Genomic DNA, 13108 nt, shown 5'->3' on the forward strand with positions numbered 1-13108 from the left:
CCTGTGTCTCCCTGCTGTTGCCCCCCATCCCCCGCTCATGCCCCGTGTCTCCCCTGTTCCACCCCACCCCCGCTCATGCCGTGTCTCCCTCCTTTTCTCCCCCACCCCCCGCTCATGCCCCGTGTTTTCCCTGTTCCCCCCACCCCACGCTCATGCCCCGTGTCTCCCCTGTTCCCCCCCACCCCCGCTCATGCCCCGTGTCTCCCTGCTGTTGTCCCCCACCTCCCTCTCATGCCCCGTGTCTCTCTCCTGTTACCCCCCACACCCCTGCTCATGCCCCGTGTCTCTCTCCTGTTCCCCCCACCCCCCGGTCATGCCCTGTGTCTCCCTGCTGTTGCCCCCCACCCCCACTCATGCCCCATGTCTCTCTCCTGTTACCCCCCACCCCCCGCTCATGCCCCGTGTCTCCCTGCTGTTGTCCCCCCACCCCCCACTCATGCCCCGTGTCTCTCTCTTGTTACCCGCCACCCCCAACTCATGCCCTGTCTCCCTGCTGTTGTCCCCCCACCCCCCACTCATGCCCCGTGTCTCTCTCCTGTTACCCCCCACCCCCTTTCATGCCCCGTGTCTCTCTCCTGTTGCCCCCCACCCCCCACTCATGCCCCGTGTCTCTCTCCTGTTACCCCCCACCCCCTGGTCATGCCCGTGTCTCTCTCCTGTTCCCCCACCCCCTGCTCATGCCCTGTGTGTCTCTCCTGTTGCCCCCCACCCCCGCTCATGCCCCGTGTCTCCCTGATGTTGCCCCCCACCCCCTGCTCAGGCCCCGTGTATCCCTGCTGTTGCCCCCGCTCATGCCCCGTGTCTGTCTCCTGTTACCCCCCACCACCTCTCATGCCCCGTATCTCTCTCCTGTTACCCCCCACCCCCTTCTAATGCCCCGTGTCTCTCTCCTGTTACCCCCCACCCTCTCTCATGCCCCGTGTCTCCCTGCTGTTGCCCCCCACCCCCTGCCCATGCCCCATGTTTCTCCCCTGTTACCCCCATCCCCCACTCATGCCCTGTGTCTCCCTGCTGTTGCCCCGAAACCACCTCTCATGCCTCGTGTCTCCTGTTACCCCCCACCCCCTCTCATGCCCCATGTCTCTCTCCTGATCCCCCCACCCCCCGGTCATGACCCGTGTCTCCCTGCTGTTGCCCCCGCTCATGCCCCTTGTCTCTCTCCTGTTCCCCCCCACCCCGCTCATGCCCTGTGTCTCCCTGCTGTTGCCCCCCACCCCCTCTCATGTCCCGTGTCTCTCTCCTGTTGCCACCCACCCCCTGGTCATGCCCCGTGTCTCCCTGCTGTTGCCCTCCACCCCCAGTCATGCCCCTTGTCTCTCTCCTGTTCCCCCCACCCCCCGCTCATGCCAGGTGTCTCTCTCCTGTTGCCCCCCACCCCCTGCTCATGCCCCGTGTCTCTCTCTCCTGTTACCCCCCACCCCCCTCTCATGCCCTGTGTCTCTCTCCTGTTACCCCCCACCCCCTCTCATGCCCCGCATCTCTCTCCTGTTACCCCCACCCCCTCTCATGCCCTGTGTCTCTCTCCTGTTACCCCCAACCCCCTCTCATGCCCCGTGTCTCTCTCCTGTTGCCCCCAACCCCCCGGTCATGCCCCGTGTCTCCCTTCTGTTGCCCCCCACCCCCTGGTCATGCCCCGTGTCTCTCTGCTGTTGCCCCCACCCCCCGGTCATGCCCCGTGTCTCTCTCCTGTTACCCCCCACCCCCCTCTCATGCCCTGTGTCTCCCTCGTGTTCCCCCCACCCCCCGCTCATGCCCCGTGTCTCCCTGCTGTTTCCCCCCGCTCATGCCCCGTGTCTCTCTCATGTTACCCCCCGCTCATGCCCCGTATCTCCCTCCTGTTGCCCCCCACCCCCCGGTCATGACCCGTGTCTCCCTTCTGTTGCCCCCCACCCCCTGGTCATGTCCCGTGTCTCCCTGCTGTTGCCTTCCCACCCCCCTCTCATGCCCCGTGTCTCTCTCCTGTTACCCCCCACCCCCTCTCATGCTTCGTGTCTCCCTGCTGTTGCCCCCCACCCCCCGCTCATGCCCTGTGTCTCCCTGCTGTTGCCCCCCATCCCCCGCTCATGCCCCGTGTCTCCCCTGTTCCACCCCACCCCCGCTCATGCCGTGTCTCCCTCCTTTTCTCCCTCACCCCCCGCTCATGCCCTGTGTTTTCCCTGTTCACCCCACCCCACGCTCATGCCCCGTGTCTCCCCTGTTCCCCCCCACCCCCGCTCATGCCCCGTGTCTCCCTGCTGTTGTCCCCCACCCCCCTCTCATGCCCAGTGTCTCTCTCCTGTTACCCCCACCCCCTCTCATGCCCCGTGTCTCTCTCCTGTTCCCCCCACCCCCCGGTCATGCCCCGTGTTTCCCTGCTGTTGCCCCCCACCCCCCGCCCATGCCCCATGTTTCTCCCCTGTTACCCCCATCCCCCACTCATGCCCTGTGTCTCCCTGCTGTTGGCCCCCAACCACCTCTCATGCCTCGTGTCTCCTGTTACCCCCCACCCCCTCTCATGCCCCATGTCTCTCTCCTGATCCCCCCACCCCCCGGTCATGACCCGTGTCTCCCTGCTGTTGCCCCCGCTCATGCCCCTTGTCTCTCTCCTGTTACCCCCCACCCCCCGCTCATGCCCCGTGTCTCCCTGCTGTTGCCCCCGCTCATGCCCGTGTCTCTCTCATGTTACCCCCCGCTCATGCCCCGTGTCTCTCTCATGTTACCCCCGCTCATGCCCCGTGTCTCTCTCCTGTTGCCCCCCACCCCCCGGTCATGCCCCGTGTCTCTCTGCTGTTGCCCCCACCCCCGGTCATGCCCCGTGTCTCTCTCCTGTTACCCCCCATCCCCCTCTCATGCCCTGTGTCTCCCTCGTGTTCCCCCCACCCCCCGCTCATGCCCCGTGTCTCCCTGCTGTTTCCCCCCGCTCATGCCCCGTGTCTCTCTCATGTTACCCCCCGCTCATGCCCCGTGTCTCTCTCCTGTTGCCCCCCACCCCCCGGTCATGCCCCGTATCTCCCTCCTGTTGCCCCCCACCCCCCGCTCATGACATGTGTCTCTCTTCTGTTACCTCCCACCCCCCTCTCATGCCCCGTGTCTCTCTCCTGTTGCCCCCCACCCCCCTCTCATGCCCTGTGTCTCTCTCCTGTTACCCCCCACGCCCTCTCATGCCCCGCGTCTCTCTCCTGTTACCCCCACCCCCTCTCATGCCCTGTGTCTCTCTCCTGTTACCCCCCACCCCCTCTCATGCCCCGAGTCTCTCTCCTGTTGCCCCCAACCCCCCGCTCATGCCCCGTGTCTCCCTTCTGTTGCCCCCCACCCCCCGGTCATGCCCCGTGTCTCTCTGCTGTTGCCCCCACCCCCCGGTCATGCCCCGTGTCTCTCTCCTGTTACCCCCCACCCCCTCTCATGCCCTGTGTCTCCCTCATGTTTCCCCCACCCCCCGCTCATGCCCCGTGTCTCCCTGCTGTTTCCCCCCGCTCATGCCCCGTGTCTCTCTCATGTTACCCCCCGCTCATGCCCCGTGTCTCTCTCCTGTTGCCCCCCACCCCCCGGTCATGCCCCGTATCTCCCTCCTGTTGCCCCCCACCCCCCGCTCATGCCATGTGTCTCTCTTCTGTTACCCCCCACCCCCCTCTCATGCCCCGTGTCTCCCTCGTTTTCCCCCCGCCCCCGCTCATGCCCCGTATCTCCCTGCTGTTGCCCCCTACACCCCCTCATGTCCCGTGTCTCTCTCCTGTTGCCCCCCACCCCCCGGTCATGACCCGTGTCTCCCTTCTGTTGCCCCCCACCCCCCGGTCATGTCCCGTGTCTCCCTGCTGTTGCCTTCCCACCCCCCTCTCATGCCCCGTGTCTCTCTCCTGTTACCCCCCACCCCCCTCTCATGCTTCGTGTCTCCCTGCTGTTGCCTCCCACCCCCCGCTCATGCCCTGTGTCTCCCTGCTGTTGCCCCCCATCCCCTGCTCATGCCCCGTGTCTCCCCTGTTCCACCCCACGCCGCTCATGCCGTGTCTCCCTCCTTTTCTCCCTCACCCCCCGCTCATGCCCCGTGTTTTCCCTGTTCACCCCACGCTCATGCCCCGTGTCTCCCCTGTTCCCCCCCACCCCCGCTCATGCCCCGTGTCTCCCTGCTGTTGTCCCCCACCCCCTCTCATGCCCAGTGTCTCTCTCCTGTTACCCCCACCCCCTCTCATGCCCCGTGTCTCTCTCCTGTTCCCCCCACCCCCCGGTCATGCCCCGTGTCTCCCTGCTGTTGCCCCCCAACCCCCGCCCATGCCCCATGTTTCTCCCCTGTTACCCCCATCCCCCACTCATGCCCTGTGTCTCCCTGCTGTTGCCCCCCAACCACCTCTCATGCCTCGTGTCTCCTGTTACCCCCCACCCCCTCTCATGCCCCATGTCTCTCTCCTGATCCCCCCACCCCCCAGTCATGACCCGTGTCTCCCTGCTGTTGCCCCCGCTCATGCCCCTTGTCTCTCTCCTGTTACCCCCCACCCCCCGCTCATGCCCCGTGTCTCCCTGCTGTTGCCCCAGCTCATGCCCCGTGTCTCTCTCATGTTACCCCCCGCTCATGCCCCGTGTCTCTCTCATGTTACCCCCGCTCATGCCCCGTGTCTCTCTCCTGTTGCCCCCCACCCCCCGGTCATGCCCGTGTCTCCCTCCTGTTGCCCCCCACCCCCCGCTCATGCCCTGTGTCTCTCTTCTGTTACCCTCCACCCCCTCTCATGCCCCGTGTCTCCCTCGTTTTCCCCCCGCTCATGCCCCGTGTCTCCCTGCTGTTGTCCCCCACCCCACCTCATGCCCCGTGTCTCTCTCCTGTTGCCCCCCACCCCCGGTCATGACCCGTGTCTCCAATCTGTTGCCCCCCATCCCCCGGTCATGTCCCGTGTCTCCCTGCTGTTGCCCTCCCACCCCCCTCTCATGCCCCGTGTCTCTCTCCTGTTACCCCCCACCCCCCTCTCATGCCCCGTGTCGCCCTGCTGTTGCCCCCACCCCCCGCTCATGCCCTGTGTCTCCCTGCTGTTGCCCACCATCCCCCGCTCATGCCCCGTGTCTCCCCTGTTCCACCCCACCCCCGCTCATGCCGTGTCTCCCTCGTTTTCTCCCCCACCACCTGCTCATGCCCCGTGTTTTCCCTGTTCACCCCACCCCACGCTCATGCCCCGTGTCTCCCCTGTTCCCCCCTACCCCCGCTCATGCCCCGTGTCTCCCTGCTGTTGTCCCCCACCCCCCTCTCATGCCCCGTGTCTCTCTGCTGTTACCCCCCACACCCCTCTCATGCCCCGTGTCTCTCTCCTGTTCCCCCCACCCCCCGGTCATGCCCTGTGTCTCCCTGCTGTTGCCCCCCACCCCCACTCATGCCCCATGTCTCTCCTGTTACCCCCCACCCCCGCTCATGCCCCGTGTCTCCCTGCTGTTGTCCCCCCACCCCCCACTCATGCCCCGTGTCTCTCTCCTATTACCCCCCACCCCCCGCTCATGCCCCCTGTCTCCCTGCTGTTGTCCCCCCTCCCCCCACTCATGCCCCGTGTCTCTTTCCTGTTACCCCCACCCCCTTTCATGCCCCGTGTCTCTCTCCTGTTGCCCCCCAACCCCCGGTCATGCCCCGTGTCTCTCTCCTGTTACCCCCCACCCCCCGGTCATGCCCGTGTCTCTCTCCTGTTCCCCCACCCCCTGCTCATGCCCTGTGTGTCTCTCCTGTTGCCCCCACCCCCGCTCATGCCCCGTGTCTCCCTGATGTTGCCCCCCACCCCCCACTCAGGCCCCGTGTATCCCTGCTGTTGCCCCTGCTCATGCCCCGTGTCTGTCTCCTGTTACCCCCCCACCCCCTCTCATGCCCCGTATCTCTCTCCTGTTACCCCCCACCCCCTTCTAATGCCCCGTGTCTCTCTCCTGTTACCCCCCACCCCCTCTCATGCCCCGTGTCTCCCTGCTGTTGCCCCCCACCCCCCGCCCATGCCCCGTGTCTCTCCCCTGTTACCTCCCACCCCCCACTCATGCCCTGTGTCTCCCTGCTGTTGCCCCCCAACCACCTCTCATGCCTCGTGTCTCCTGTTACCCCCCACCCCCTCTCATGCCCCTTGTCTCTCTCCTGATCCCCCCAACCCCCGGTCATGCCCCATGTCTCCCTGCTGTTGCCCCCGCTCATGCCCCTTGTCTCTCTCCTGTTACCCCCCAACCCCGCTCATGCCCTGTGTCTCCCTGCTGTTGCCCCCCACCCCCCTCTCATGTCCCGTGTCTCTCACCTGTTGCCCCCCACCCCCTGGTCATGACCCGTGTCTCCCTGCTGTTGCCCTCTCACCCCCCAGTCATGCCCCTTGTCTCTTCCCTGTTACCCCCACCCCCCGCTCATGCCAGGTATCTCTCTCCTGTTGCCTCCCACCCACTGCTCATGCCCCGTGTCTCTCTCTCCTGTTACCCCCCACCACCCTCTCATGCCCCGTGTCTCTCTCCTGTTACCCCCCACCCCCGTCTCATGCCCCGCGTCTCTCTCCTGTTACCCCCACCCCCCCTCATGCCCTGTGTCTCTCTCCTGTTACGCCCCACCCCCCTCTCATGCCCCGTGTCTCTCTCCTGTTGCCCCCAACCCCCCGGTCATGCACCCGTGTCTCCCTTCTGTTGCAGCCCACCCCCCGGTCATGCCCCATGTTTCTCTGCTGTTGCCCCCACCCCCGGTCATGCCCCGTGTCTCTCTCCTGTTACCCCCCACCCCCCTCTCATGCCCTGTGTCTCCCTCGTGTTCCCCCCACCCCCCGCTCATGCCCCGTGTCTCCCTGCTGTTGCCCCCGGCTCATGCCCCATGTCTCTCTCATGTTGCCCCCCACCCCCCGGTCATGACCCGTGTCTCCCTTCTGTTGCCCCCCACCCCCCGGTCATGTCCCGTGTCTCCCTGCTGTTGCCCTCTCACACCCCTCTCATGCCCAGTGCCTCTCTCCTGTTACCCTCCACCCCCCTCTCATGCCCCGTGTCTCCCTGCTGTTGCCCCCACCCCCGCTCATGCCCTGTGTCTCCCTGCTGTTGCCCCCCATCCCCCGCTCATGCCCCGTGTCTCCCCTGTTCCACCCCACCCCCGCTCATGCCCTGTGTCTCCCTGCTGTTGCCCCCCATCCCCCGCTCATGCCCCGTGTCTCCCCTGTTCCACCCCACCCCCGCTCATGCCGTGTCTCCCTCCTTTTCTCCCCCACCCCCCGCTCATGCCCTGTGTTTTCCCTGTTCCCCCCACCCCACGCTCATGCCCCATGTCTCCCCTGTTCCCCCCCACCCCCGCTCATGCCCCGTGTCTCCCTGCTGTTGTCCCCCACCCCCCTCTCATGCCCCGTGTCTCTCTCCTGTTACCCCCCACACCCCTGCTCATGCCCCGTGTCTCTCTCCTGTTCCCCCCGCCCCCCGGTCATGCCCTGTGTCTCCCTGCTGTTGCCCCCCACCCCCACTCATGCCCCATGTCTCTCTCCTGTTACCCCCCACCCCCCGCTCACGCCCCGTGTCTCCCTGCTGTTGTCCCCCCACCCCCCACTCATGCCCCGTGTCTCTCTCCTGTTACCCGCCACCCCCAACTCATGTCCCTGTCTCCCTGCTGTTGTCCCCCCACCCCCCACTCATGCCCCGTGTCTCTCTCCTGTTACCCCCCACCCCCTTTCATGCCCCGTGTCTCTCTCCTGTTGACCCCCACCCCCCACTCATGCCCCGTGTCTCTCTCCTGTTACCCCCCACCCCCTGGTCATGCCCGTGTCTCTCTCCTGTTCCCCCACCCCCTGCTCATGCCCTGTGTGTCTCTCCTGTTGCCCCCCACCCCCGCTCATGCCCCGTGTCTCCCTGATGTTGCCCCCCACCCCCTGCTCAGGCCCCGTGTATCCCTGCTGTTGCCCCCGCTCATGCCCCGTGTCTGTCTCCTGTTACCCCCACCACCTCTCATGCCCCGTATCTCTCTCCTGTTACCCCCCACCCCCTTCTAATGCCCCGTGTCTCTCTCCTGTTACCCCCCACCCCCTCTCATGCCCCATGTCTCCCTGCTGTTGCCCCCCACGCCCCGCCCATGCCCCATGTTTCTCCCCTGTTACCCCCCATCCCCCACTCATGCCCTGTGTCTCCCTGCTGTTGCCCCCCAACCACCTCTCATGCCTCGTGTCTCCTGTTACCCCCCACCCCCTCTCATGCCCCATGTCTCTCTCCTGATCCCCCCACCCCCCGGTCATGACCCGTGTCTCCCTGCTGTTGCCCCCGCTCATGCCCCTTGTCTCTCTCCTGTTACCCCCCACCCCGCTCATGCCCTGTGTCTCCCTGCTGTTGCCCCCCACCCCCCTCTCATGTCCCGTGTCTCTCTCCTGTTGCCACCCACCCCCTGGTCATGCCCCGTGTCTCCCTGCTGTTGCCCTCCACCCCCAGTCATGCCCCTTGTCTCTCTCCTGTTCCCCCCACCCCCCGCTCATGCCAGGTGTCTCTCTCCTGTTGCCCCCCACCCGCTGCTCATGCCCCGTGTCTCTCTCTCCTGTTACCCCCCACCCCCCTCTCATGCCCTGTGTCTCTCTCCTGTTACCCCCCACCCCCTCTCATGTCCCGCGTCTCTCTCCTGTTACCCCCACCCCCTCTCATGCCCTGTGTCTCTCTCCTGTTACCCCCCACCCCCTCTCATGCCCCGTGTCTCTCTCCTGTTGCCCCCAACCCCCCGGTCATGCCCCGTGTCTCCCTTCTGTTGCCCCCCACCCCCCGGTCATGCCCTGTGTCTCTCTGCTGTTGCCCCCACCCCCCGGTCATGCCCCGTGTCTCTCTCCTGTTACCCCCCACCCCCCTCTCATGCCCTGTGTCTCCCTCGTGTTCCCCCCACCCCCCGCTCATGCCCCGTGTCTCCCTGCTGTTGCCCCCCGCTCATGCCCCGTGTCTCTCTCATGTTACCCCCCGCTCATGCCCCGTGTCTCTCTCCTGTTGCCCCCCACCCCCCGGTCATGCCCCGTATCTCCCTCCTGTTGCCCCCCACCCCCCGCTCATGCCATGTGTCTCTCTTCTGTTACCCCCCACCCCCCTCTCATGCCCCGTGTCTCCCTCGTTTTCCCCCCGCCCCCCGCTCATGCCCCGTATCTCCCTGCTGTTGCCCCCCACACCCCCTCATGTCCCGTGTCTCTCTCCTGTTGCCCCCCACCCCCCGGTCATGACCCGTGTCTCCCTTCTGTTGCCCCCCACCCCCCGGTCATGTCCCGTGTCTCCCTGCTGTTGCCTTCCCACCCCCCTCTCATGCCCCGTGTCTCTCTCCTGTTACCCCCCACCCCCCTCTCATGCTTCGTGTCTCCCTGCTGTTGCCCCCCACCCCCCGCTCATGCCCTGTGTCTCCCTGCTGTTGCCCCCCATCCCCCGCTCATGCCCCGTGTCTCCCCTGTTCCACCCCACCCCCGCTCATGCCGTGTCTCCCTCCTTTTCTCCCTCACCCCCCGCTCATGCCCCGTGTTTTCCCTGTTCACCCCACGCTCATGCCCCGTGTCTCCCCTGTTCCCCCCCACCCCCGCTCATGCCCCGTGTCTCCCTGCTGTTGTCCCCCACCCCCTTCTCATGCCCAGTGTCTCTCTCCTGTTACCCCCACCCCCTCTCATGCCCCGTGTCTCTCTCCTGTTCCCCCCACCCCCCGGTCATGCCCCGTGTCTCCCTGCTGTTGCCCCCCACCCCCCGCCCATGACCCATGTTTCTCCCATGTTACCCCCCATCCCCCACTCATGCCCTGTGTCTCCCTGCTGTTGCCCCCCAACCACCTCTCATGCCTCGTGTCTCCTGTTACCCCCCACCCCCTCTCATGCCCCATGTCTCTCTCCTGATCCCCCCACCCCCCGGTCATGACCCGTGTCTCCCTGCTGTTGCCCCCGCTCATGCCCCTTGTCTCTCTCCTGTTACCCCCCACCCCCGCTCATGCCCTGTGTCTCCCTGCTGTTGCCCCCACCCCCCTCTCATGTCCCGTGTCTCTCTCCTGTTGCCACTCACCCCCTGGTCATGCCCCGTGTCTCCCTGCTGTTGCCCTCCACCCCCAGTCATGCCCCTTGTCTCTCTCCTGTTCCCCCCACCCCCCGCTCATGCCAGGTGTCTCTCTCCTGTTGCCCCCCACCCCCTGCTCATGCCCCGTGTCTCTCTCTCCTGTTACCCCCCACCCCCCTCTCATGCCCTGTGTCTCTCTCCTGTTACCCCCCAGCCCCTCTCATGCCCCGCGTCTCTCTCCTGTTACCCCCACCCCGTCTCATGCCCTGTGTCTCTCTCATGTTACCCCCACCCCCTCTCATGCCCCGTGTCTCTCTCCTGTTGCCCCCAACCCCCCGGTCATGCCCCGTGTCTCCCTTCTGTTGCCCCCCACCCCCCGGTCATGCCCCGTGTCTCTCTGCTGCTGCCCCCACCCCCCGGTCATGCCCCGTGTCTCTCTCCTGTTACCCCCCACCCCCTCTCATGCCCTGTGTCTCCCTCGTGTTCCCCCCACCCCCCGCTCATGCCCCGTGTCTCCCTGCTGTTGCCCCCCGCTCATGCCCCGTGTCTCTCTCATGTTACCCCCCTTCTAATGCCCCGTGTCTCTCTCCTGTTACCCCCCACCCCCTCTCATGCCCCGTGTCTCCCTGCTGTTGCCCCCCACCCCCCGCCCATGCCCCGTGTCTCTCCCCTGTTACCTCCCACCCCCCACTCATGCCCTGTGTCTCCCTGCTGTTGCCCCCCAACCACCTCTCATGCCTCGTGTCTCCTGTTACCCCCCACCCCCTCTCATGCCCCTTGTCTCTCTCCTGATCCCCCCAACCCCCGGTCATGCCCCATGTCTCCCTGCTGTTGCCCCCGCTCATGCCCCTTGTCTCTCTCCTGTTACCCCCCAACCCCGCTCATGCCCTGTGTCTCCCTGCTGTTGCCCCCCACCCCCCTCTCATGTCCCGTGTCTCTCACCTGTTGCCCCCCACCCCCTGGTCATGACCCGTGTCTCCCTGCTGTTGCCCTCTCACCCCCCAGTCATGCCCCTTGTCTCTTCCCTGTTACCCCCACCCCCCGCTCATGCCAGGTATCTCTCTCCTGTTGCCTCCCACCCACTGCTCATGCCCCGTGTCTCTCTCTCCTGTTACCCCCCACCACCCTCTCATGCCCCGTGTCTCTCTCCTGTTACCCCCCACCCCCGTCTCATGCCCCGCGTCTCTCTCCTGTTACCCCCACCCCCCCTCATGCCCTGTGTCTCTCTCCTGTTACGCCCCACCCCCCTCTCATGCCCCGTGTCTCTCTCCTGTTGCCCCCAACCCCCCGGTCATGCACCCGTGTCTCCCTTCTGTTGCAGCCCACCCCCCGGTCATGCCCCATGTTTCTCTGCTGTTGCCCCCACCCCCGGTCATGCCCCGTGTCTCTCTCCTGTTACCCCCCACCCCCCTCTCATGCCCTGTGTCTCCCTCGTGTTCCCCCCACCCCCCGCTCATGCCCCGTGTCTCCCTGCTGTTGCCCCCGGCTCATGCCCCATGTCTCTCTCATGTTGCCCCCCACCCCCCGGTCATGACCCGTGTCTCCCTTCTGTTGCCCCCCACCCCCCGGTCATGTCCCGTGTCTCCCTGCTGTTGCCCTCTCACACCCCTCTCATGCCCAGTGCCTCTCTCCTGTTACCCTCCACCCCCCTCTCATGCCCCGTGTCTCCCTGCTGTTGCCCCCACCCCCGCTCATGCCCTGTGTCTCCCTGCTGTTGCCCCCCATCCCCCGCTCATGCCCCGTGTCTCCCCTGTTCCACCCCACCCCCGCTCATGCCCTGTGTCTCCCTGCTGTTGCCCCCCATCCCCCGCTCATGCCCCGTGTCTCCCCTGTTCCACCCCACCCCCGCTCATGCCGTGTCTCCCTCCTTTTCTCCCCCACCCCCCGCTCATGCCCTGTGTTTTCCCTGTTCCCCCCACCCCACGCTCATGCCCCATGTCTCCCCTGTTCCCCCCCACCCCCGCTCATGCCCCGTGTCTCCCTGCTGTTGTCCCCCACCCCCCTCTCATGCCCCGTGTCTCTCTCCTGTTACCCCCCACACCCCTGCTCATGCCCCGTGTCTCTCTCCTGTTCCCCCCACCCCCCGGTCATGCCCTGTGTCTCCCTGCTGTTGCCCCCCACCCCCACTCATGCCCCATGTCTCTCTCCTGTTACCCCCCACCCCCCGCTCACGCCCCGTGTCTCCCTGCTGTTGTCCCCCCACCCCCCACTCATGCCCCGTGTCTCTCTCCTGTTACCCGCCACCCCCAACTCATGTCCCTGTCTCCCTGCTGTTGTCCCCCCACCCCCCACTCATGCCCCGTGTCTCTCTCCTGTTACCCCCCACCCCCTTTCATGCCCCGTGTCTCTCTCCTGTTGACCCCCACCCCCCACTCATGCCCCGTGTCTCTCTCCTGTTACCCCCCACCCCCTGGTCATGCCCGTGTCTCTCTCCTGTTCCCCCACCCCCTGCTCATGCCCTGTGTGTCTCTCCTGTTGCCCCCCACCCCCGCTCATGCCCCGTGTCTCCCTGATGTTGCCCCCCACCCCCTGCTCAGGCCCCGTGTATCCCTGCTGTTGCCCCCGCTCATGCCCCGTGTCTGTCTCCTGTTACCCCCACCACCTCTCATGCCCCGTATCTCTCTCCTGTTACCCCCCACCCCCTTCTAATGCCCCGTGTCTCTCTCCTGTTACCCCCCACCCCCTCTCATGCCCCATGTCTCCCTGCTGTTGCCCCCCACGCCCCGCCCATGCCCCATGTTTCTCCCCTGTTACCCCCCATCCCCCACTCATGCCCTGTGTCTCCCTGCTGTTGCCCCCCAACCACCTCTCATGCCTCGTGTCTCCTGTTACCCCCCACCCCCTCTCATGCCCCATGTCTCTCTCCTGATCCCCCCCACCCCCCGGTCATGACCCGTGTCTCCCTGCTGTTGCCCCCGCTCATGCCCCTTGTCTCTCTCCTGTTACCCCCCACCCCGCTCATGCCCTGTGTCTCCCTGCTGTTGCCCCCCACCCCCCTCTCATGTCCCGTGTCTCTCTCCTGTTGCCACCCACCCCCTGGTCATGCCCCGTGTCTCCCTGCTGTTGCCCTCCACCCCCAGTCATGCCCCTTGTCTCTCTCCTGTTCCCCCCACCCCCCGCTCATGCCAGGTGTCTCTCTCCTGTTGCCCCCCACCCGCTGCTCATGCCCCGTGTCTCTCTCTCC

This window comes from Ambystoma mexicanum, chromosome 3q (genome assembly GCF_040938575.1).
Source record: "Ambystoma mexicanum isolate Mex_15411 chromosome 3q, UKY_AmexF1_1, whole genome shotgun sequence".
Classification (NCBI taxonomy): domain Eukaryota; kingdom Metazoa; phylum Chordata; class Amphibia; order Caudata; family Ambystomatidae; genus Ambystoma; species Ambystoma mexicanum.